The sequence below is a fragment of the Triticum urartu genome, chromosome 2A (assembly GCF_056163025.1).
Source record: "Triticum urartu cultivar PI428250 chromosome 2A, HENAU_Tu73, whole genome shotgun sequence".
NCBI lineage: Eukaryota > Viridiplantae > Streptophyta > Magnoliopsida > Poales > Poaceae > Triticum > Triticum urartu.
Window position 1 is genome coordinate 737,361,602 of NC_141874.1, and position 26,644 is coordinate 737,388,245.

A 26,644-nucleotide genomic window follows, 5' to 3' on the forward strand; every position below is an offset into this window, starting at 1 on the left:
AGTCTAGCTTATCAAATTCTAGAATGAACATGTTTCTTGACAAATGTTGTATAAGAGAGACAAGAAAAATCTTTATTAAAGAAGAAGCCCGAATACATACAACCTACACATATAATTACTTGGCTACACATATACTTGCTAGTAATAATTACTTGACTATACATGACTTTATACATGTATGTGCAGCTGCACAAATGAACTCAAGCCATGAGGCCAGCAATGGCAAGCAAGGCCAAAGCCCGTAGCCTCCACAGAGATGGCGGCGGAGACAGGCGTCGGTGGGGGAGCGTTGCCTGCACTTGGGCCGCTGGCCGGGCCAGGCGACAAAGAGGAGGAGCTTGGCATGGCATCGATCTTGACCTTCATGCCACCCGCACAATGGCCAGGAAAGCCGCATATGAAGTAGCGGGTGCCGGTGACGTTAAGGGCGATGACATCATTCCCGAAGTTGAGGGTGGCAATGGGGGTCGCAGTGCTGCATGAGTCGTAGTCGGCCTTGCTGACCTCGACACTGGTAGAAAAAGGGCCTGTTGTCCCGGTTCGTAAGGGCCTTTTGTCCCGGTTCCTGAACCGGGACTAAAGGGTCGGTACTAATGCCCTGTCCCTTTAGTCCCGGTTCAATCCAGAACCGGGACAGACGGGCCTCCACGTGGCCTGTGCGCGGAGCCCAGGCAGGAGACCCTTTGGTCCCGGTTGGTGGCACCAACCGGGACCAATAGGCATCCACGCGTCAGCATTACTGTGGCTGGGGTTTTTTTTTGAAGGGGGGGGGGGTTGGGGGTTTTGGGGGGTTAATTTAGGTGTTTCATATATTGTGTTAGCTAGCTATAATTAATAGAGAGAAGTGTCCTCTCTTATGTCCGTGCTTGGTCGACGCTACGTACTATACATACGTATAGAGAGGACTAGACACGCTAGCTAGCTAGTAAGCAAACGAAGGAAATAGAAGATCGTCATGAACATATATGCATACAGAGAGAAGTGATATCGACCACCTCTCCTTCTCCGAGAGATTGGTCGAACAACAAGTTCTCGTATATCTATCCGACACTACCGGCTACATATATACAATAATTATCTCTTACAAATATAATCATACGGACTCATGGTCCAGATAGTATTCTCCGTCTTCAGCGATCACGTGGTCAAGAAAGAATGCTGCCAATTCCTCTTGAATTGCTCACATGTGAGCTGGTGCTAGGAGTTCATCCCGCTTCCGAAACATCTAATTTGAAGAAGGGGGTCAATACATATATATATATATATATATATATATATATATATATATATATATATATATGAATGAATGAAACTCAACACAAATGATGGTAATAAAATAAAATTGTGAATGTTGTTATTTACGTACTTCATATTGTTCGTCAGTGTAGCCCCGCTCACAGGTCGTGTGGCGGATGGACTCGCAAACATAGTATTCACAGAAATCATTCCCTTATTCCTGCCACAACCACTTTACAAGAAATAGAGGTCAATCAAACTGATAAGCAAGAATGCCAAATGGTATTGATGAAACTAGCGCTTGAATCAATAGGAGATGCGCGGAACATGCTACTATAGTACTTACTTTCGGGTGTCTAAATTGCAGCTTCTTCGGGAGTCCTGGAGTTTTTTTGGAGATTTTTTTCCAAACCTTGCCAGATAAAGAAAACAATTACTTGATATATCAGGAAATGAACAAAGTTGCTGATATGGTGGATAATGATCGATTTAACTTACTTCTCGAGCATTTGAGTCATGTCCGCATAGTCCTGGGGATCTTTTCGTCTTGAGTCTAAGACGGTTACTAGTCCCTGCTCAAGCTTAATCTCTAGGAGAATATAGTGGTAACTGCACACGCATGCATAACTCATCAATTACATTACTATAACCTTGACTAATATATAAGGGAAACCGAATACGCACAAGACAGTAACACTCACTTAAAGTTGTAAGGAAAGAGTATTATATCTTTGTTTTCATTTATTACCAACGATCGTAGCAAGTTGGCCTCGGTATCTGCGGCATGAAATTTAATCTGAGTTGCATCTATGAGATATGTGTTAATGAACCCAATATCACCGACTTGTCTTTTCTTCAATTCGGCGATCTTCAATCTGCATAATATAGTGAGGATGATTATAAATACATGCAATGAAAGAGCTGAGCTATATAGAGAGACTTAATGACAGAAGTAGTACTACTTACAGACAGTAGCAGGTGACCGTTGTTTTATCGAGGGGCAATTGATTGAAAAACTGAAAGAACTCCTCAAATGGAACAGGCAACAGTTCAATTCCAATGAGGTCATGCTCCTTTTTAACTTTCACATACAAAGTACTTCTCCCCCCAGAGTCTCTGCAGATTTTCAAGTACCAATCATGCAATCTTCGCATCATCGTTGATAGAGATCTTTCATCTTTGACAAGAGGCTTCCCGTACTCGTATCTTTGTATCTGCACCTCCATGAAATCATAATGTACATCGTCGGGCAGGTAATCGCCAAGATTGCTATAACCGGGCACCATCCTCGGATCATTAGCGACGTTGTCGCTAGGCACCTTGAGCGGGGGGCACGATTGCTTCGCTTGTTCGCCGAGCTAGGAAACTTGTTTCCCAGCTCGTCGTTCTTTCAGCCTTTGATCACTGACAGTACTTCCCGACCGCTCCGCTTCGGCAAATTCCTTTCCAATAAAGCGCTCATAGTTTCCTTTCGGCGGAGACTTGGGTGGTTTTGTCAGGGCAACCAGAGTGCGCTTCACATTCACCAGATCTACCTTCTCCTCCGGAGGTGGATGTTTCTTTGCTTTCACCCCTTCAAAGTAGTTCCTCACTTCTTCTCGTGCGATCTCGGCGTTCTTCCCCGGGGTCCTCTCATATGGTAACTTCTCTGGAGTCTTCAGAGAAGGACCGAATCTGTATTTCCTCCTGCCTCTGGCTATACTGCTAGACGCCGGTAGATCAGACGGAGCGGTTGTCTTCTTTACTTGCTTACGAGGCGGAGGAGAAGGACTACGACGCGCCGGAGCAGCCGGAGTGGCGGCAGGTCTCTTCAGCCCTTGCTGACGAGGCGGAAAAGGAGGAGGCTGGCTGCTCGGGCGTGTCGGCGCAGGCGGAGAAGGAGGCGGAGTGCCGCCACGCGCCGGAGAAGGAGCCTGTCGAGTGCCCTGATCGTCACTCGCCGGAGGAGGAGGCGGTGGAGGAGGCGGCGTGCCCTGGCTTGCCGGAGGAGGAGGCGGTGGAGGAGGCGGAGTGTCCTGACTTGCTGGAGGAGGAGGAGGAGGCGGAGGCGTCTGGTTCGAAAGGTTGATGAGCTCCTTCCGCCATAGGCATGGAGTCTTCAGAGCAGACCCCAGCCTAGTCTCCCCTTCACCGGTAGGGTGGTCAACCTGGAGGTCCTCAAATCCCTCCGTTATTTCATCCACCATCACCCTAGCATATCCTTCTGGAATCGGCCGACAGTGAAAAGTTGCGCCGGGTTCAGTAGGATAAACAGAGCCAACAGCCGCCTTGACCTTCAAATTCATCCGTTGCGTCATAAGGCGGTAATTTTGAGACTCCGTGATAGCATCCACGGGATAGTTGGTAGGGGCCGTCAAGGCATGCTCCGGCTGAAGCAGCTCGGTGGAAGCCACGCTGCTTCTCCGCTGAGATGGCGGGGTAGCTTCGGGGGAAGCTTCGGCAGTACGTTTGCTGCGATTTGCTTCTCGTTCCTCTATTGCTTGTACCCCTGCTTGCAGCGCCTGCATTTGGGTCTGCTGCAATTTTTTCCTCCTCTCCTGGGATTTGTAACCGCCTGCGTCCGGAAACCCAACCTTCCACGGAATGGAGCCTGGCGTGCCTCGTGTCCGTCCAGGGTGCTCAGGATTCCCGAGGGCCATTGTGAGCTCGTCGTTCTCTCTGTCTGGAAAGAACGTCCCTTGCTGTGCTGCTTCGATATACTGCTAAAGCTTCCTGACTGGTATGTCCATTTGATCGTTTGTCCAAATGCACTTCCCTGTTACAGGGTCCAAGGTTCCACCAGCCCCGAAGAACCAAGTCCGGCAACGGTCTTGCCAGTTAATTGTCTCTGGTTCGATCCCTTTATCAACCAGATCATTCTCAGTCTTGGCCCACTTAGGCCGTGCTACGAGGTAGCCACCTGACCCCGTGCGATGGTGATGCTTATTCTTCGCAGCATTTTGCTTGTTTGTCGCCGACATCTTCTTACTCTTTTCCGATGTCTTATGGGCCACAAATGCAGGCCAGTGATCTCTGATCTTCTCATATCTGCCCTTGAATTCTGGTGTCTCTTTATTTTCGACAAACTTATTCAGTTCTTTCTTCCACCTCCTGAATAGTTCTGCCATCCTCTTAAGAGCAAGAGACTTGATTAATTGCTCTTTAACTGGCTTCTCTGGATCATCCTCTGGCAGTAGGGTGAAATTTGACTTCAGCTCAGTCCAAAGATCATTTTTCTGCATATCATTGACATAAGACACCTTAGGGTCTTCTGTAGCCGGCTTTAACCATTGCTGGATGCTGATCGAGATCTTGTCCCTAACCAAAACCCCGCACTGAGCAACAAATGCACTCTTTGTCCGGAGAGGTTCAATCGTTTGGCCGTCGGGCGCGATTGCTATGATCTCAAACTTTTCATCCGAGCTCAACTTTTTCTTCGGGCCTCGTCTCTTTACCGAAGTTGTGCTCGATTCGGAGGGCTAGAAAAAAGAACAAAGACTTAATTAATATGTGTACATACCAAAACAATGAATGCATCAATTTGCTAGTCAGCAGAAGCTTAACTAATATATATACCTGGCCGGACTCGGTTCGGTCATCGGAGGCGTCATCACGGTCTCCTTCTTGCATCGGCATTGGGTCACCGGAGCCGTCCTCACGGTCTCCTTCTTGCACCGGCATTAGGTCACCCGAGCCATCATAATCATAGCCAGCTGCTTCCAGACCATCGGTGTCGTTGAGAAACAACGAGCAGACGGCATCACTTCCTCGTGCGATTATGTCCCCCAACAACTCTTCTTGTACTTCGTCTCGGGCGGTGTCCATAGTTTCTACAAATATTGACAACATGGCAATTATTATTCAAACATGACAGATGGATATATTAGTGGCAAACGTAGAACTAATATTAATTAGTGGCCTCAACGCTGCTTCTCTAGGGTTTGGGGTGGCCTCGACGCTGCTTCTCTAGGGTTTGGGGTGGCCTCGACAATGCTTCAAGGATAAAAAAATAAAAGGAAGAAAAAAAAAGAGGATAAGAAAGAATAGATACTCCTCTATTCTTTCTTCTCCTCTTTTTTTCTTCTTCTTCCTCTTTTTTTTATCGGGAACGAGGGTCGTCGAGGGTCGCCGAGCGGTAGAGGAAACCCTAAATAGCAAGTATCGTCGGTGTGAGATACATGTGGCCGTCGGTGTCGGACAGTACATCCACGTCCCACAAGTGACCTTAGTGTCATCACTTTTAGAAAAAATTATAAACTTTCTGTTAGTGCCATTAGTTTTCAAATTTGAATAGTTAAAATTTGAATAATGGTATTATGAGGGCCGAACCATAAGGCATTAAAGCATTTCAAATGAACTCTGAAAAAGTTGAAAGTTGGCATGGTATCATAATTTCACCCACATAGCATGTGCATGTACAAAACGGACAATGGTAGCATGTTCGTGTGTTACAAAGTTGGCATGGTATCATCATAACAGTTGCGGGAGAAAGTCTTCACTTTTTCTTCGCTTGTGTCATTTGCTTATTGCGCCGTAACCATGGATGATCTTCGTTGTTTATCAGGATGCTTGGGTCAGCCTTGACATTGAAGGGAGGAATTTCATGAAACTTTTCATAATCTTCAGACATGTCTGTCTTGCCGTCCACTCCCAGGATGTCCCTTTTTCCTGAAAGAACTATGTGGCGCTTTGGCTCATCGTATGATGTATTCGCTTCCTTATCTTTTCTTTTTCTCGGTTTGGAAGACATGTCCTTCACATAGATAACCTGTGCCACATCATTGACTAGGACGAACGGTTCGTTAGTGTACCCAAGATTTTTCAGATCCACTGTTGTCATTCCGTATTGTGGGTCTACCTGTACCCCGCCGCCTGACAGATTGACCCATTTGCACTTAAACAAAGGGACCTTAAAATCAGGTCCGTAGTCAAGTTCCCGTATATCCACTATGTAACCATAATATGTGTCCTTTCCGCTCTCGGTTGCTGCATCAAAGCGGACACCGCTGTTTTGGTTGGTGCTCTTTTGATCTTGGGCGATCGTGTAAAATGTATTCCCATTTATCTCGTATCCTTTGTAAGTCAATACAGTCAAAGATGGTCCCCTGGACAACAAGTACAACTCATCACAAACAGTGTTGTCACCTCTGAGACGTGTTTCCAACCAACTGCTGAAAGTCCTGATGTGTTCACATGTAATCCAGTCGTCGCACTGCTCCGGGTGTTTGGAGCGCAGACTATTCTTGTGTTCATCGACATACGGGGTCACCAAGGTAGAGTTCTGTAGAACTGTGTAGTGTGTTTGAGACCAAGAATATCCGTCCCTGCATATTATTGAGTCTCTTCTAAGAGTGCCTTTTCCAGTCAGTCTCCCCTCATACCGCCATTTAGGGAGACCTATCTTCTTAAGGCCAGGAATGAAGTCAACACAAAACCCGATAACATCCTCTGTTTGATTGCCCATGGAGATGCTTCCTTCTAGCCTAGCGCGGTTACGGACATATTTCTTTAGGACTCCCATGAACCTCTCAAAGGGGAACATATTGTGTAGAAATACGGGCCCCAGGATGACAATCTCGTCGACTAGATGAACTAGGACGTGGGTCATGATATTGAAGAAGGATGGTGGAAACACCAGCTCGAAACTGACAAGACAATGCGCCACATCACTCCTTAGCCTTGGTACAATTTCTGGATCGATCACCTTCTGAGAGATTGCATTGAGGAATGCACATAGCTTCACAATGGCTAATCGGACGTTTTCCGGTAGAAGCCCCCTCAATGCAACCGGAAGCAGTTGCATCATAATCACGTGGCAGTCATGAGACTTCAGGTTCTGAAACTTTTTCTCTGGTATATTTATTATTCCCTTTATATTCGACGAGAAGCCAGTCGTGACCTTCATACTGAGCAGGCATTCAAAGAAGATTTCTGTCTCTTCTTTCGTAAGAGCGTAGCTGGCAGGACCTTTATACTGCTTCGGAGGCATGCCGTCTTTTTCGTGCAAACGTTGCAGGTCCTCCCGTGCCTCAGGTGTATATTTTTTCTTCCCATACACGCCCAAGAAGCCTAGCAGGTTCACGCAAAGGTTCTTCGTCACGTGCATCACGTCGATTGAAGAGCGGACCTCTAGGTCTTTCCAGTAGGGTAGGTCCCAAAATATAGACTTCTTCTTCCACATGGGTGCGTGTCCCTCAGCGTCATTCGGAACAGCTAGTCCACCGGGACCCTTTCCAAAGATTACGTGTAAATCATTGACCAGAGCAAGTACGTGATCACCGGTACGCATGGCGGGCTTCTTCCGGTGATCTGCCTCGCCTTTGAAATGCTTGCCTTTTTTCGACATTGATGGTTGGTCGGAAGAAATCGACGATGGCCTAGGTACACATTCTTCCTGCATTTGTCCAGGTATATACTTTCAGTGTCATCTAAACAGTGCGTGCATGCGTGGTATCCTTTGTTTGTCTGTCCTGAAAGGTTACCGAGAGCGGGCCAATCGTTGATGGTCACGAACAGCAACGCCTTAAGGTTAAATTCCTCCTGTCTGTGCTCATCCCACGTACGTACATCGTTTCCATTCCACAGCTGTAAAAGTTCTTCAACTAATGGCCTTAGGTACACATCAATGTCGTTGCCGGGTTGCTTAGGGCCTTGGATGAGAACTGGCATCATAATGAACTTCCGCTTCATGCACATCCAAGGAGGAAGGTTATACATACATAGAGTCACGGGCCAGGTGCTGTGATTGCTGCTCTACTCCCCGAAAGGATTAATGCCATCCGCGCTTAAAGCAAACCATACATTCCTTGGGTCCTTTGCAAACTCATCCCAGTACTTTCTCTCGATTTTTCTCCACTGCGACCCGTCAGCGGGTGCTCTCAACTTCCCATCTTTCTTTCGGTTCTCACTGTGCCATCGCATCAACTTGGCATGCTCTTCATTTCTGAACAGATGTTTCAACCGTGGTATTATAGGAGCATACCACATCACCTTCGCAGGAACCCTCTTCCTGGGGGGCTCGCTGTCAACATCACCAGGGTCATCTCGTCTGATCTTATACCGCAATGCACCGCATACCGGGCATGCGTTCAGATCCTTGTATGCACCGCGGTAGAGGATGCAGTCATTAGGGCATGCATGTATCTTCTCCACCTCCAATCCTAGAGGGCATACAACCTTCTTTGCTGCGTATGTACTGTCGGCAATTCGTTATCCTTTGGAAGCTTCTTCTTCAATATTTTCAGTAGCTTCTCAAATCCTTTGTCAGCCACAGCATTCTCTGCCTTCCACTGCAGCAATTCCAGTACGGTACCGAGCTTTGTGTTGCCATCTTCGCAATTGGGGTACAACCCTTTTTTGTGATCCTCTAACATGCGATCGAACTTCAGCTTCTCCTTTTGACTTTCACATTGCGTCCTTGCATCACTACTAGGGAAAAGCCTAGCAGCAGCGCGGGTTTTCGGCCTTTTAGTAGCGCGGGGGCCGGCGCTACAGCTAACGTATAGCAGTAGCGCTGGTCCACCCGCACTACTACTACACAAGTGTTGCAGCAGCGCGCTTAAAGGAACCTCGCTGCTGCTAATAGCTATAGCGCGCTTCCCCTGTGCGCGCTACTGCTACAACCGCGCTGCTGCTAACTTTTCTCCACTCGCTACTGCTAATTTTAGTTGTTTTTTTGTTTTTTTTCGGCATATTTGTTTTGTATTTGAACAGGCTTTATAGAAGAATCTTTAGCACATACAAATGTCATCATGATACACATACAAATGCCTGCGAGACCACAAATGTAATCATAGCATATACATACAAATAGTCTCGTCATAATGATCATCCAACACAAAGTGGTATCTTGTCATCATCTCGAAAATAGCGATACATGCAAGTCTCGAATACTTGCAACTACAACGTCAACCATCTAAACAAAGGTATACGCGAGAAGAGCTATCACTATGAGTGAGAGTGGAACTATGCAGTACATGAGATGGTGGTTACGAGTCCTCTCTCGCGCTATAGTGAACCTCAAGTAACTAGCTTCTCCTTGTTGTCTGCTTTTGAAGCCTTTATGGCTGGCGTCCGAGAACCCATTCACTTGCGCCTGACACTCATGCCACTCGTTGTACACCCCCGGAACCTTCCCTTTGTACACAACATAGCAGTTCCATCTCGCCATCAAGAAACTAGGTACCTGTTAGAGATGCATGTTCATGAAGAGGATGTACAATCATATATATGCAACAAAACATACTAGAGAACACCGAAAAAGAAAGGGTTAGCAACTAGATGCAACATACAGTACGCAAATTAATTAACTAGAGGTACGCATGTCATCGTACGCAAACTAACAAAGTAGCGTTACGCAAGTTCGGCAGGGATCGTGGACATCACAAAGTTGCATCACTACAAATAGTATACAAGTTCAACCGACACATATCATCATCATCGGCATCATAAATCACTAGAAGTTCCATCCTTCCATATCATGGAGGATGGACCCTAGCTTCTTGAACGACGTGAGGTCTAGACGTTGCATGCCTATGCGAGTTCGGATGTTAGCTCGCGATATAGGGCCATGGTGGAACATCCCCTTCTCATCGACGACTTCTTTCATGATGATCATCGCAATGTCGCTTTGGATGCGAAAGAAGTCATCTCTAAGTTTATAATCCGCTTCTCCATGAGATTCTAGCCACTTGTGGATATGATCATCATTTTCTGCTTCTCATGCGAAGCTTTTGGTGATCCGTGTTGAACTGAATCATGAGATGGAGGATGTACAATCCATCCTTCTTGCTTGGTTTTGGGACTTGGATGCAGGAGAAGTTAGTTTTATGCGTGAAACCCATCTTCTTGTTCCTTTGTTTCCTGATCTGCATGTGGCCACCTCTAAAGCTGAAGCCTTGGAGAGCATCATCTAGAATATTCATTATGTGGGTGTAGTCTTTTTTCTCGTAGTCTATGGAAGGGTCAAAATACACGGCGTGGGAGACTTGCGGATAAAGAACGATAAGGACGGCGCGCCCGTTGCTGCAGGGAAAAGACACCTCAAATTATTCCCCATAGAGAGAGAAGGAATGATTGAAATGTATGAAAGGGTTGTTCGAAACTGACTTACTTTGGATGATAAGGCACGAGGACAATTTCCCGGTCCTTATTCTGTACCATGAAGTTTTGGAGGTAGTCCCTAGCAGTTTCACGCTCAAAGTCGCCGAGACTCAAGAAAGACTCGTGCATGTAGTACGGATCCGCCACACAGATTTGCGAGATTTCTTCACTGTTCATGACAGAGCTCATATGTAGCGCAAAAAGGCGGACGATTGTAAAATCGAGCCGCCTTGTCAGAAACATCTCAAAGATATGGTCAAACCGCAGGAAGAACACCTCCGCGGGCCGTGTCTCGACGTAGCACTTCCCCTTAGGCACACGAGCCGCGTATGTCGGATATCCTGGATCCTTTGAGGCTAGTAGGCTTTTCTCAGTCGACAGCACATGGCTGTGCAGTCTCCTGAGATCCCCTGATAGTGCCTCTAGCGGTTTCGTCGGTAGCATCGGCTCGCCCGTGAGATGGAACATGGCCGCACCTTTCACGGGTACACGCTCTTCAGAATGCATCGTTTGGCTGCTATGTGCTCTGGCTTGTTAGGAGGCAGCTATCTTCCCCGATCTCTTTCTCTCCTTTTTCTTGGGCACACCTTCTAGACCCTTCCTTAACCCCTGCCCCAGTGTTCCCGGGCTAAGTACTGTACGACCCTCGCGCTGGGATAGTTGAGCCTGTGTTGATGCGGCATCTTCAGGCGTGTCCTGTGAGGATTTCATGAAGAGAGACTTTTTGCAATCCCTGCTACGACCTTCCTGCCCGGGCATATCATCCATATCCTCATTAGCAAGCTGATAGCCTGATTCGTCATATGGTTGACTCATCAATTCTATGTCACAGTCATACGCGTTTGTATTGAGGAAATCCATAGGGTCGACCTCTGTCTCATCATCCATTCTCTGTTCTACAGGACAAATTGCATTAGCCAGCACTATTGCACCCCCTTCATCATGTCGTCCGCCGCTCTCACCCGGCACTACATGAGCTGGTAATTGCGTAGGTGGGGTGGTGGTCTCCGCACATGCTTGTTGATGTGTGGTTATTGGTGTGCTCTCGGCCGGCTCCAGACGAATAAGATTCTTCGGCCATAGCAGCACCCAACCCTTGCAGCTTCCAATCCGCGGCGGGGTCTCATCGTCCGCTCCCACATGCTGTACTGGAGGAGGCAAATCCTCGTGCCCCGATTTCACACTGGACAAGCTAACCCTGAAGTGCCCAGCAGGGATTGGCTGGTTGTGGAACGTGGGTTGCAAGGGGTCCATTATCATCCCCTTTCCCACGTCCACCTTCTGGCCTTTGATCAAGTAGAGTATGGTGCACGGGGTTTCTTTTGCCTGCAAACACATATGTCTGTGGCGTAAAACATCCGAAAGGCAACAAAAATGGAATATTATATATATATGGTGGTGCGACATGTAATTACCGTGATGGCGTCGAGCTCAGCCAAAGATGAAGGCCCACCGAGCGCGCCAGAGACTGAGGACGGGCTGCTATGAGCGGGAGCGGCTGCGAGAGGAGGCCCGGTTGCCTGGGCAAGTGATGGTGCGATGATGTTGTTGTTCATGGAGTTGCTCCCGTTGAAACTGGGCAACGGGAAATCATGTACCGTCTTGTCTGGATTTTCCTTCGTCCAGTTGATGATAACTCGAACCAAGTTAGTAGCGAAATCATTTCTGCAGGCAGTTACAACTGCATTGACTGCCTGCTGTAACAACTCATATTTGTCCTCGGCTGCTTTTTTCGCGTCCTCAGCTGCTTTTTTCTCGACCGCAAGCTTCACCTTCGCGTCGATGTCCGCCTGACTAAACTTCTTTTTTGCTTCTTGGCCTCCGGGCCCTCGTTGTAAAACACCTTCCACGTGGCTCCATCTCCAGCGCCGTGTACACGACCATATTGCGGCCACTGGCCCAAAGGGAGTCCCTTAAGTTCGTTCAAGGCCCGGTTGAGAGGGGTGTCCCACTTGGGCCTCATCGGAGAAGTAGGGTTTTCGGCTGCAAGCTGGTGTTGCTTCTCCAGTAGTCTAATCAATTTCCTCGTGATCTTGTCCATGTAAAAAACCTTTTTCTCCTTGTCCCACTTGTAGCGGGCCCTGATGAAGTCATGCTCCAAGGGGTTGGTGAACTTCGCGAAGGGGTCTGGGAGACCCGCGGCTTCACGTTCCGCGTCCTCCTTATCCCATCTGGGCCGTTTACCGAGGTAGCCACGGCTTCCGAGGCGATGCTTCCCCGTGTTCCTTTGCTGAAGGCTCTTGAATTTCGCAGCCTTAGCCTTGGCGTCCTCGGTAGCGCAAGTGTCCTTGAACTCTTCGAACTCCTCTTCCGTAAGTGTCGGATTTTCCTCCAGAATCTTGGACAGGGGTTCCTCAGCCTCAATAGCTCGTTTCACCCTCGATTTCCAGGAGGCCAAATCATTGCTGAACATGCCCATGGCGTGATTGTTAATCTTTTTCATCTTCGGATCATCCCACGGTTGTTCTATGTTATCATCCCAATCGGGGAACTTGACTCTCTTGTGCAACTTCGTTAGGAGCAACTGCGTCAAATGTTCTTTACTCCTTAAGTCATCGTCATTGATGCTCGCGCATTCCCGTAGGATGCATCCTACTTGGTTCCCATAGCACTTGCGAGGTTCTTCCGGCTCTAACGGCTCAAACTTGCCAGGTGCCATCTTTGTGATCACAAGTCGTCCAATCCCTAGTTTGTTAGGTTTTCGTATCCTCTACTTCTTATGCCTCTTTTCGGTACCGGCATCGGCGCCGGTATCTTCCCCGGCAGTACCTTCCCCACCGGTCTCGGCGCCGCCATCGGTGCCGGCGCCGTTGGTGTCGGTGTCGGCGTCAGTACCATCATCGAGGCGGACCTGCAAACCTTGCTTAGCAGTCAAAAAGTTGAGGTAGTCTTGTTCACCCTCATAATCCATCTCGTCTGCATCTTGGTCAGAAGGCCCAGTTTCTTCGTTGTTCGACATGTTTCCTATGATTAAGTGTCCTCATTTATTTCTAAAAGTATGAATAAATGAGAAATGAGATAAAAAAGAAATCTATGTGCCAGCACTCAATATGCCAACTATGTAGCACAAATCATGCCTTTATTCACGGGAAATTTCGGCATGACCTTTGCTAAAAAATGGACACATCGAGCGCCTGAAATTCACCGGAACGGAAATGAATCAACATTCCGGCGTAACATAGGCAACTCGGATCATTTACCAAAACATGACATGTCCAAAACATGACATATCCACATATCACATGTCCAATTCAAATTTGCATATAAATTCAGCAAATTTTGAAACCTATCTAAATTCATAACTAAATAGATAACCTAATTAACATAACTAAAACCTAAGTAAATTAACCCTAGCTAGCAGAGAGAGAGAGGGGGGGGGTGGTTTCCAGAGGGTGCAGGGCGAGGAGGCAGGCCCGACGACGACCGAGGTTGGGAGGGGAGGAAGCAGAGGAGCGAGGCGAGGGCTGACGGGTCGGGGGCGAGCACGCCTAGGTCAGGGGCGGCGGGGTCGGGGGCAAGCACGCCGGGGTCGGGCGCGGCGGGGTCGAGGGCGAGCGCGCCGAGGTCGGGGGCGGGCGCGGCGGTGCGACGGGGCCGGGGAAGAGAGAGTGGGGATTTGGGGGAAAAGAGACGGGATGAAGCAGGGAGAGTGAGAATTTTGGGTTAAGTGGACGTAGCGGTAGCGCGTTTACACGAAACGCGCTACTACTATTATGAGCAGCTATAGCGATTTTCTGCAGAAACCGCTACTGCTACCTAGACTAGCTATAGCTCTTTTTCACTAAAGCGCTACTGCTATAATCAGTTTCCCTTTTTTCTTTTCCTCAGCATAATAGGAACATATATATTACATCATTGGACCCTTGCATAATAATGGCTAAGTGTGTATACAAAATAGGAACATATATATATTACATCATTGGACCCATGCATAATAATGGCTAATTAATGTCGGAAATATGCCCTAGAGGCAATAATAAAAGCATTATTATTATATTTCCTTGTTCATGATAATTGTCTTTTATTCATGCTATAATTGTGTTATCCGGAAATCGTAGTACATGTGTGAATAAATAGACACCAACATGTTCCTAGTAAGCCTCTAGTTGACTAGCTCGTTGATCAACAGATAGTCATGGTTTCCTGACTATGGACATTGGATGTCGTTGATAACGAGATCACATCATTAGGAGCATAATGTGATGGACAAGACCCAATCCTAAACATAGCACAAGATCGTATAGTTCATTTGCTAGAGTTTTCCAATGTCAAGTATCTTTTCCTTAGACCATGAGATCGTGTAACTCCCGAATACCGTAGGAGTGCTTTGGGTATACCAAACGTCACAACGTAACTGGGTGACTATAAAGGTATACTACGGGTATCTCCAAAAGTGTCTGTTGGGTTAACACGGATCAAGACTGGGATTTGTCACTCCGTATGATGGAGAGGTATCACTGGGCCCACTCGGTAATGCATCATCATTATGAGCTCAAAGTGACCAAGTGTCTGGTCACGGGATCATGCATTACGGTACGAGTAAAGTGACTTGCCGGTAATGAGATTGAACGAGTTATTGGGATACCGACGATCGAATCTCGGGCAAGTAACATACCGATTGACGAAGGGAATTGTATACGGGGTTGCTTGAATCCTCGACATCGTGGTTCATTCGATGAGATCATCGAGGAGCATGTGGGAGCCAATATGGGTATCCAGATCCCGCTGTTGGTTATTGACCGGAGAGCGATCTCGGTCATGTCTATATGTCTCCCGAACCCGTAGGGTCTACACACTTAAGGTTCGGTGACGCTAGGGTTGTAGGGATGTGTATATGCAGTAACCCGAATATTGTTCGGAGTCCCGGATGAGATCCTGGACGTCACGGGGAGTTCCGGAATGGTCCGGAGATAAAGAATTATATATGGGAAGTGCTATTTCGGCCATCGGGACAAGTTTCGGTGTCACCGTTATTGTACCGGGACCACCGGAAGGGTCCCGGGGGTCCACCGGGTGGGGCCACCTATCCCGGAGGGCCCCATGGGCTGAAGTGGGAAGGGATCCAGCCCAAAGTGGGCTGGGGCGCCACTTCCCCTAGGGCCCATGCGCCTAGGGTGGGAAACCCTAAAGGGGGGGGGGCGCCCCCTTGCTTGGGGGGCAAGCCCCCCACCCCTTGGCCGCCGCCCCCTAGGAGATTGCATCTCCTAGGGCCGGCGCCCCTAGGCTCCCTATATATAGTGGGGGGGGGGGAGGGAGGGCCTCTCACCTACGCCATTGGTGCCTCCCTCTCCCTCTCCAACACCTCCTCCTTCTCCATAGAGCTTGGCAAAGCCCTGCCGGAGTACTGCAGCTCCATCACCACCACGCCGTCGTGCTGCTGCTGGAGCCATCTTCCTCAACCTCTCCTTCCCCCTTGCTGGATCAAGAAGGAGGAGACGTTATGCTGACCGTACGTGTGTTGAACACGTAGGTGCCGTCCGTTCGGCGCTAGGATCTCCGGTGATTTGGATCACGTCGAGTACGACTCCCTCATCCCCGTTCTTTGAACGCTTCCGCTCGCGATCTACAAGGTACGTAGATGCATCCAACCACTCGTTGCTATATGAACTCATAGATGGATCTTGGTGAAACCGTAGGAAATTTTTTTGTTTTCTGCAACGTTCCCCAACAGTGGCATCATGAGCTAGGTCTATGCGTAGTTCTCTATGCACGAGTAGAACACAATTTGTTGTGGGCGTTGATGTTGTCAACTTTCTTGCCGCTACTAGTCTTATCCTGCTTCAACGGTATTGTGGGATGAAGCGGCCCGGACCAACCTTACACGTACGCTTACGTGAGACCGGTTCCACTGACTAACATGCACTAGTTGCATAAGGTGGCTGGCGGGTGTCTGTCTCTCCCACTTTAGTTGGAGCGGATTCGATGAAAAGGGTCCTTATGAAGGGTAAATAGAAGTTGACAAATCATGTTGTGGCTTTCACGTAGGTAAGAAAACGTTCTTGCTAGAACCCTATTGCAGCCACGTAAAACTTGCAACAACAATTAGAGGACGTCTAACTTGTTTTTGCAGCAAGTGTTTTGTGATGTGATTTGGCCAAAGTTGTGATGAATGATGAATGATATATATGTGATGTATGAGATGTTCATGCTATTGTAATAGGAATCACGACCTGCATGTCGATGAGTATGACAACCGGCAGGAGCCATAGGAGTTGTCTTTATTTTTTGTATGACCTGCGTGTCATTGAGAAACGCCATGTAAATTACTTTACTTTATTGCTAAACGCGTTAGCCATAGTAGTAGAAGTAATAGTTGGCGAGCAACTTCATGGAGACACGATGATGGAGATCATGGTGTCATGCCGGTGACAAGATGATCATGGAGCCCCAAGATGGAGATCAAAGGAGCTATGTGATATTGGCCATATCATGTCACTTTTATTATTTGATTGCATGTGATGTTTATCATGTTTTTCCATCTTGTTTACTTAGAACGACGGTAGTAAATAAGATGATCCCTCATAATAATTTTAAGAAAGTGTTCCCCCTAACTGTGCACCGTTGCGACAGTTTGTTGTTTCGAAGCACCACGTGATGATCGGGTGTGATAGATTCTAACGTTCACATACAACGGGTGTAAGACAGATTTACACATGCAAACACTTAGGTTGACTTGACGAGCCTAGCATGTACAGACATGGCCTCGGAACATAGAAGACCGAAAGGTCGAGCATGAGTCGTATAGAAGATACGATCAACATGAAGATGTTCACCGATGTTGACTAGTCCGTCTCACGTGATGATCGGACACGGCCTAGTTAACTCGGATCATGTTATACGTAGATGACTGGAGGGATGTCTATCTAAGTGGGAGTTCATTAAATAATTTGATTAGATGAACTTAATTATCATGAACTTAGTCCAAAATATTTACAATATGTCTTGTAGATCAAATGGCCAACGTAGTCCTCAACTTCAACGCGTTCCTAGAGAAAACCAAGCTGAAAGACGATGGCAGCAACTACACGGACTGGGTCCGGAACCTGAGGATCATCCTCATAGCTACCAAGAAAGATTATGTCCTACAAGCACTGCTAGGTGACGCACCTGTTCTCCCTGCAGAACAAGACGTTATGAACGCTTGGCAGGCACGTACCGATGACTACTCCCTCGTTCAGTGCGGCATGCTTTACAGCTTAGAGCCGGGGCTCCAAAAACGTTTTGAGAGACACGGAGCATATGAGATGTTCGAAGAGCTGAAAATGGTTTTCCAAGCTCATGCCCAGGTCGAGAGATATCAAGTCTCTGACAAGTTCTTCAGCTGTAAGATGGAGGAAAATAGTTCTGTCAGTGAGCACATACTCACTATGTCTGGGTAGCATAACCGCTTGACTCAGCTGGGAGTTAATCTCTCGGATGACACGGTCATTGACAGAATCCTTCAGTCGCTTCCACCGAGCTACAAGAGCTTTGTGATGAACTTCAATATGCAGGGGATGGAAAAGACCATTCCTGAAGTATTTGCAATGCTGAAATCAGCAGAGGTAGAAGTCAAAAAGGAACATCAAGTGTTGATTGTGAATAAAACCACTATATTCAAGAAAGGCAAGGGTAACAAAACCTTCAAGAAGGACGGCAAGGGAGTTGCCGCGCCCGGCAAGCAAGCTGCCGGTAAGAAGCCAAAGAATGGACCCAAGCCCGAGACTGAGTGCTTTTATTGCAAGGAAAGTGGTCACTGGAAGCGGAACTGCCCCAAATACTTAGCGGACAAGAAGGCCGGCAAAATGAAAGGTATATGTGATATACATGTAATTGATGTGTACCTTACCAGTACTCGTAGTAGCTCCTGGGTATTTGATACCGGTGCAGTTGCTCACATTTGTAACTCAAAGCAGGAGCTGCGGAATAAGCGGAGACTGGCGAAGGACGAGGTGACGATGCGCGTCGGGAATGGTTCCAAGGTCGATGTGATCGCCGTCGGCACGCTACCTCTACATTTACCTGCGGGATTAGTTTTGAACCTCAATAATTTTTATTTAGTGCCAAGTTTGAGCATGAACATTGTATTAGGATCTCATTTAATACGAGATGGCTACTCATTTAAATCCGAGAATAATGGTTGTTCTATTTATATGAGAGATATGTTTTATGGTCATGCTTCGATGGTGAATGGTTTATTCTTAATGAATCTCGAGCGTAATGCTACACATATTCATAGTGTGAATACCAAAAGATGTAAGATTGATAATGATAGTCCCACATACTTGTGCCACTGCCGCCTTGGTCACATAGGTGTCAAACGCATGAAGAAGCTCCATGCAGATAGACTTTTAGAGTCTCTTGATTACGAATCATTTGACACGTGCGAACCATGCCTCATGGGTAAAATGACCAAGACTCCGTTCTCAGGAACAATGGAGCGAGCAACCAACTTATTGGAAATCATACATACTGATGTGTGCGGTCCAATGAGTGTTGAGGCTCGCGGTGGGTATCGTTATGTTCTCACCCTCACTGATGACTTGAGTAGATATGGGTATATCTATTTGATGAAACACAAGTCTGAGACCTTTGAAAAGTTCAAGGAATTTCAGAGTGAGGTTGAAAATCAACGTGACAGGAAAATCAAGTTCCTACGATCAGATCGTGGAGGAGAATACTTGAGTCACGAATTTGGCACACACTTAAGAAAATGTGGAATAGTTTCACAACTCACGCCGCCTGGAACACCTCAGCGTAATGGTGTGTCCGAACATCGTAATCGCATTCTATTAGATATGGTGCGATCTATGATGTCTCTTACCGATTTACCGCTATCTTTTTCGGGCTATACTTTAGAGACTGCCGCATTCACTTTAAATAGGGCTCCGTCGAAATCCGTTGAGACGACACCGTATGAATTATGGTTTGGGAAGAAACCTAAGCTGTCGTTTCTAAAAGTTTGGGGATGCGATGCTTATGTCAAGAAACTTCAACCTGAAAATCTCGAACCCAAGTCGGAAAAATGCGTCTTCATAGGATACCCTAAAGAAACTATTGGGTATACCTTCTACCTCAGATCCGAAGGCAAGATCTTTGTTGCCAAGAATGGATCCTTTCTAGAGAAGGAGTTTCTCTCGAAAGAAGTAAGTGGGAGGAAAGTAGAACTTGATGAAGTATTACCTCTTGAACCGGAAAATGGCGCAACTCAAGCAAATGTTCCTGAGGTGCCTGCACCGACTAGAGAGGAAATTAATGATGATGATCATGAAACTTCAGATCGAGTTGCTACTGAACTTCGTAGGTCCACAAGGACACGTTCCGCACCAGGGTGGTACGGCAACCCTGTCTTGGGAATCATGTTGTTAGACAACGGTGAACCTTCGAACTATGAAGAAGCGATGGCGGGCCCGGATTCCGACAAATGGCTAGAAGCCATGAAATCCGAGATAGGATCCATGTATGAAAACGAAGTATGGACTTTGACTGACTTGCCCGTTGAGCGGCGAGCCATAGAAAATAAATGGATCTTTAAGAAGAAGACAGACGCGGATGGTAATGTGACCATCTATAAAGCTCGGCTTGTCGCTAAGGGTTATCGACAAGTTCAAGGGGTTGACTACGATGAGACTTTCTCACCGGTAGCAAAGCTAAAGTCCGTCCGAATCATGTTAGCAATTGCCGCATTCTATGATTATGAGATATGGCAAATGGACGTCAAAACGGCATTCCTTAATGGTTTCCTTAAGGAAGAATTGTATATGATGCAGCCGGAAGGTTTTGTCGATCCTAAGAATGCTGACAAGGTGTGCAAGCTCCAACGCTCGATTTATGGGCTGGTGCAAGCATCTCGGAGTTGGAACATTCGCTTTGATGAGATGATCAAAGCGTTTGGGTTTACACAGACTTATGGAGAAGCCTACGTTTACAAGAAAGTGAGTGGGAGCTCTGTAGCATTTCTCATATTATATATAGATGACATACTTTTGATGGGAAATGATATAGAACTCTTGGACAGCATTAAGGCCTACTTGAATAAGAGTTTTTCAATGAAGGACCTTGGAGAAGCTGCATATATATTAGGCATCAAGATCTATAGAGATAGATCAAGACGCCTCATAGGTCTTTCACAAAGCACATACCTTGATAAGATATTGAAGAAGTTCAATATGGATCAGTCTAAGAAGGGGTTCTTGCCTGTGATGCAAGGTGTGAAATTGAGCTCAGCTCAATGTCCGACCACGACAGAAGATATAGAAGAGATGAGTGTCATCCCCTATGCCTCAGCCATAGGTTCTATTATGTATGCCATGCTGTGTACCAGACCTGATGTAAACCTTGCCGTAAGTTTGGTAGGAAGGTACCAAAGTAATCCCGGCAAGGAACACTGGACAACGGTCAAGAATATCCTGAAGTACCTGAAAAGGACTAAGGAAATGTTTCTCGTTTATGGAGGTGACGAAGAGCTCGTCATAAAGGGTTACGTCGACACTAGCTTCGACATAGATCTGGATGACTCTAAGTCACAAACCGGATACGTGTATATTTTGAATGGTGGGGCAGTAAGCTGTTGCAGTTGCAAGCAGAGCGTCGTGGCGGGATCTACATGTGAAGCAGAGTACATGGCAGCCTCGGAGGCAGCGCATGAAGCAATTTGGGTGAAGGAGTTCATCACCGACCTAGGAGTCATACCCAATGCGTCGGGGCCAATCAAGCTCTTCTGTGACAACACTGGAGCTATTGCACTTGCCAAGGAGCCCAGGTTCCACAAGAAGACAAGGAACATCAAGCGTCGCTTCAACTCCATTCGTGAAAATGTTCAAGATGGAGACATAGATATTTGTAAAGTACATACGGACCTGAATGTAGCAGATCCGTTGACTAAACCTCTCCCTAGAGCAAAACATGATCAACACCAGAATTCCATGGGTGTTTGATTCATCACAATGTAACTAGATTATTGACTCTAGTGCAAGTGGGAGACTGTTGGAAATATTCCCTAGAGGCAATAATAAAAGCATTATTATTATATTTCCTTGTTCATGATAATTGTCTTTTATTCATGCTATAATTGTGTTATCCGGAAATCGTAATACATGTGTGAATAAATAGACACCAACATGTCCCTAGTAAGCCTCTAGTTGACTAGCTCGTTGATCAACAGATAGTCATGGTTTCCTGACTATGGACATTGGATGTCATTGATAACGAGATCACATCATTAGGAGAATGATGTGATGGACAAGACCCAATCCTAAACATAGCACAAGATCGTATAGTTCGTTTGCTAGAGTTTTCCAATGTCAAGTATCTTTTCCTTAGACCATGAGATCGTGTAACTCCCGGATACCGTAGGAGTGCTTTGGGTATACCAAACGTCACAACGTAACTGGGTGACTATAAAGGTATACTACGGGTATCTCCGAAAGTGTCTGTTGGGTTAACACGGATCAAGACTGGGATTTGTCACTCCGTATGACGGAGAGGTATCACTGGGCCCACTCGGTAATGCATCATCATTATGAGCTCAAAGTGACCAAGTGTCTGGTCACGGGATCATGCATTACGGTACGAGTAAAGTGACTTGCCGGTAACGAGATTGAACGAGGTATTGGGATACCGATGATCGAATCTCAGGCAAGTAACATACTGATTGACGAAGGGAATTGTATACGGGGTTGCTTGAATCCTCGACATCGTGGTTCATCCGATGAGATCATCGAGGAGCATGTGGGAGCCAATATGGGTATCCAGATCCCGTTGTTGGTTATTGACCGGAGAGCGATCTCGGTCATGTCTACATGTCTCCCGAACCCGTAGGGTCTACACACTTAAGGTTCGGTGACGCTAGGGTTGTAGGGATATGTATATGCAGTAACCCGAATATTGTTCGGAGTCCCGGATGAGATCCTGGACGTCACGAGGAGTTCCGGAATGGTCCGGAGGTAAAGAATTATATATGGGAAGTGCTATTTCGGCCATCGGGACAAGTTTCGGTGTCACCGTTATTGTACCGGGGCCACCGGAAGGGTCCCGGGGGTCCACATGGGTGGGGCCACCTATCCCGGAGGGCCCCATGGGCTGAAGTGGGAAGGGATCCAGCCCAAAGTGGGCTGGGGTGCCACTTCCCCTAGGGCCCATGCGCCTAGGGTGGGGAAACCCTAAAGGAGGGGCGCCCCCTTGCTTGGGGGGCAAGCCCCCCACCCCTTGGCCGCCGCCCCCCTAGGAGATTGCATCTCCTAGGGCCGGCGCCCCCCCTAGGCTCCCTATATATAGTGGGAGGGAGGGAGGGCCTCTCACCTACGCCATTGGTGCCTCCCTCTCCCTCTCCAACACCTCCTCCTTCTCCATAGAGCTTGGCGAAGCCCTGCCGGAGTACTGCAGCTCCATCACCACCACGCCGTCGTGCTGCGGCTGGAGCCATCTTCCTCAACCTCTCCTTCCCCCTTGCTGGATCAAGAAGGAGGAGACGTTACGCTGACCGTACGTGTGTTGAACACGGAGGTGCCGTCCGTTCGGCGCTAGGATCTCCAGTGATTTGGATCACGTCGAGTATGACTCCCTCATCCCCGTTCTTTGAACGCTTCCTCTTGCGATCTACAAGGTACGTAGATGCACCCAACCACTCGTTGCTAGATGAACTCATAGATGGATCTTGGTGAAACCGTAGGAATTTTTTTTGTTTTCTGCAACGTTCCCCAACAATTAAGTGTGTATACAAAATAGGAACATTGCAAAAGCATGAAATATTAATCACACCTCTATCTCGAGATCGAGCACACGGTGGAGATGATGATGTAGGGAGGTCAAAAGTGCACAAAGCTCTTCTTGACAAAGAAAGATCTAGTTAGGGGGCAAATAGGTCACTTAACTAAATTCTACATCTACCTAGCTAGCTAATTTGGGAGGAGACAACTTCAACTAGTGGAGGGGGGAGGAAAAAGAGAAAGGAGATGAATTAATGGAGGTGGTGTAGTTATAGCTAGGAGTAATGAAGAGAGAGAAAGGTAGGTAGAAGAGGGAGAGTACTGGGGGGAGAAGTATTGAGGAAGAAGAAGAGTGAGAGAGGGAGGATGTGGGAGGTAGGGGAAAGGGAGGAGAGGAGATGGGGAGGGGAGGTGGAAAAGGTGGTGGGTGCTGCGTCTTAGCAGTAGCGTGGGAGAGAAAGCGCGCTGCTGCTAAGAGCGTAGCAACAGCGCGCTTTCCTGTCACGCGCTACTGCTAAACGGGCCAACCCTGTGCACAATTTCAAAATTAGCAGCAGCGAGGTGACAAAAAAGCGCGCTGCTACTATGGCATTAGTAGCAGCGCGCTCCCTGGCGCCGCGCTACTGGTAAACTTATGTCGTTGTGTACTGTCGGTGGATTTTTGTAGCGGCGCGGTTTAAGCGTCACGCACTACTGCTAAGTTTGCACCAGTAGCGAGCTTTCCGTAGCCGCGCTGCTACTACTTAGCAGCAGCGCCTGTTTTTATGCCGCACTGCTGCTAAGATTCTGTGTATAAGGTTTTCCTTAGTAGTGCATCGACAATGACCCGGCGGAGATCATCATCATCGGGCACATCGTCTGGTTCCTCTTGATCTTCAGCAGCTTCACCCGTTGCAGCATCATTGGGCACATCGTCTGGTTCCTCTTGATCTTCACCAGCTCCCCCCGTTGCAGCATCACCGTATTCAGGGGGCACATAGTTGTCATCGTACTCTTCTCCTTCGCCGTCTTCCATCATAACCCCTATTTCTCCATGTCTCGTCCAAACATTATAGTGTGGCATGAAACCCTTGTAAAGCAGGTGGGAGTGAAGGATTTTCCGGTTAAAGTAAGACCTCGTATTCCCACATTCAGTGCATGAACAACACATAAAACCATTTTGCTTGTTTGCCTCAGCCGCATCGAGAAACTCATGCACGCCCATAATGTACTCGCAGGTGTGTCTGTCACCGTACATCCATTGCCGGTTCATCTGCGTACATTATATATAATTAAGTGTCCAAATTAATAGAAGTTCATCATCACATTAAAACCAAAGTGTATACATAGTTCTCATCTAACAACATATAGCTCTCCAGAGCATCTAATTAATTAAACCATACATTGAAACTATGTAAAACATTTCAATGCGAAAACAAATGCGATCATAATCGCAACCAAGGTAACAATTGATCCAACGGCATAATGATACCAAGCCTCGGTATGAATGGCATATTTTCTAATCTTTCTAATCTTCAAGCGCATTGCATCCATCTTGATCTTGTGATTATCGACGACATCCGCAACATGTAACTCCAATATCATCTTCTCCTCCTCAATTTTTTTATTTTTTCCTTCAACAAATTGTTTTCTTCTTCAACTAAATTTAACCTCTTGACAATAGGGTCGGTTGGCATTTCTGATTCACATACATCCTACATAAATAAAATCTATGTCACGTTGGTCGGCATAATTTTCACAAACAATAAATGAACCAATAGTTATAAAGATAATATATATACGACATCCGAATCATAGACAGGACGAGGGCCGATGGGGGCGGATACCAAAACCATCGCACTATATAAGATGCAATAATAAAAGTAAGAAAATAATACAAGTATCTATGTAAACATACAAGTAAGAATATTTTTCCTTGCAGAAAGAAGATAAGAACAAGAGGCTCACCATGGTGGTGCCGGCGATGAGCTCGGCGCGGGTGATCGACGGCGGTGAAGACGGGGACGCGGCGTGACGGACCGCTAAACCTAGACAAATATTGTGGAAAATGAAGCCTGGAGGTCAAGCTTGGAGAGGAGAAAGCTTAAGTAGTGTGGCTCGGGCATTCCATCGAACACCTTGTGTGCATAGGAGGTGAGCTAGAGCACCACCAAGCCCTCTCCCCCTCGGCCAGAAAAAAACAGAGCAGTGTGCTCTGCTCTTACGCGAGGGGGTATATATAGGCACTTCATTGGTCTCGGTTGGTGGCATGAACCGGGACTAAAGGGGAGCCTTTGGTCCCGGTTCAAGCCACCAACCGGGACCAATGGTGGTGGGCCAGGAGCGAGGCCCACTGGTCCCGGTTCATCCCACCAACCGGGACCAAAAGGTCCAAATGAACCGGGACCAATGGTCCACGTGGCCCGGCCAGCCCCCTGAGCTCACGAACCGGGACCAATGCCCCCATTGGTCCCGGTTCTGGACTGAACTGGGACTAATGGGCTGACCTGGCCTGGACCAAAGCCCTGTTTTCTACTAGTGCGAGGACATCGTGCGCCTGAGGGGAGTACTTGAAGACGATCTGGTCCTCGGGTTGGAAGTTCCTGGAGGACGCCCATATGCTGTAGTTGGTGCCAAGGTCCCACGCTCCGCCGGGCTCGCCGACATTGTAGATTGCAGCCGAGGCGGTGCTCAGGATGGCCATGGCGGCCACAGAGAGGAGAATGTTTCTGGTGACGGCCATGGCAGTAGGACCTGCTGGAAGCAAGGCAGTGAGAGCTAGTAGAGGAGATACTAGTCGGATTGCTACTATACTGAACCTTGAGGTGAGATTATGTTGCTTCTTTAGGTGTCTGTGTCGGGTCCTATATATACAAACTCATGGCCACGTGGGTTGAAGAAACGCGGGCGATAGGTGAAAGCGTAGAATATAGAGTACTCCCTCCTGTCCTTTTTAATTTGCATATAAAATTTGTTTGAAGTCAAACCTCGTAAACTTTGACCAAGTTTATAGAAAAAAATTACCAACATTCAGAATATGAGATCAACAACATTAGATGCGTCCTGACCTTAGTTTTTATATTGTATAAATTAAGCATTGTAGATGTTAATATTTTTTTATTTAAATATGGTCAAACTTCATGAAATTTGACTTTAGACAATTCTTATATGCAGAGTAAAAAGGACCGGAGGGAATACGTAGGAACACGAGCTAGGTATGCAAGTAGTACGTACTTGGTCATACTCAAACACCTAGATAGATATATAATAAATAATAGACTGAAGATGTTAAGACCTTTTCAAGCGTTCTCATGGCATATATAGAAGCCATTGTACTTGGCCTGCTGCTTCAATACCGACGCAGTCTGGGCTCCAATCCTCAAAGGAGACGTAGTTGACTATCATAACTGATAAATCTTGTATAAGTAGATCCATAGGGCCAGCCGCATTTAAACTCTCAGTCTAAAAAAAGTTTTAACCTCCTCTATTAAAATTGGCAGGTTTATTGTATATATGAACTCCCCGTCACAACTTTCAACTTAAGAGGTAAAAGCTCCAACATTGCATCATCCTGAATTGCAAAATAACGGCTCATGAAAAAAAGACTGAGTGGTAATATTACATTAAAGTAAATTTTATGTACTAACGAGGACTACTTTTGA

General features: G+C 47.0%; 1 pseudogene; it reads right to left on the reverse strand.

The window, feature by feature from the left end:
• Positions 1 to 200: 200 nt before the first annotated feature.
• LOC147987453 (mavicyanin-like) lies at positions 201 to 25,725 on the reverse strand (annotated as a pseudogene).
• Positions 25,726 to 26,644: the final 919 nt, after the last annotated feature.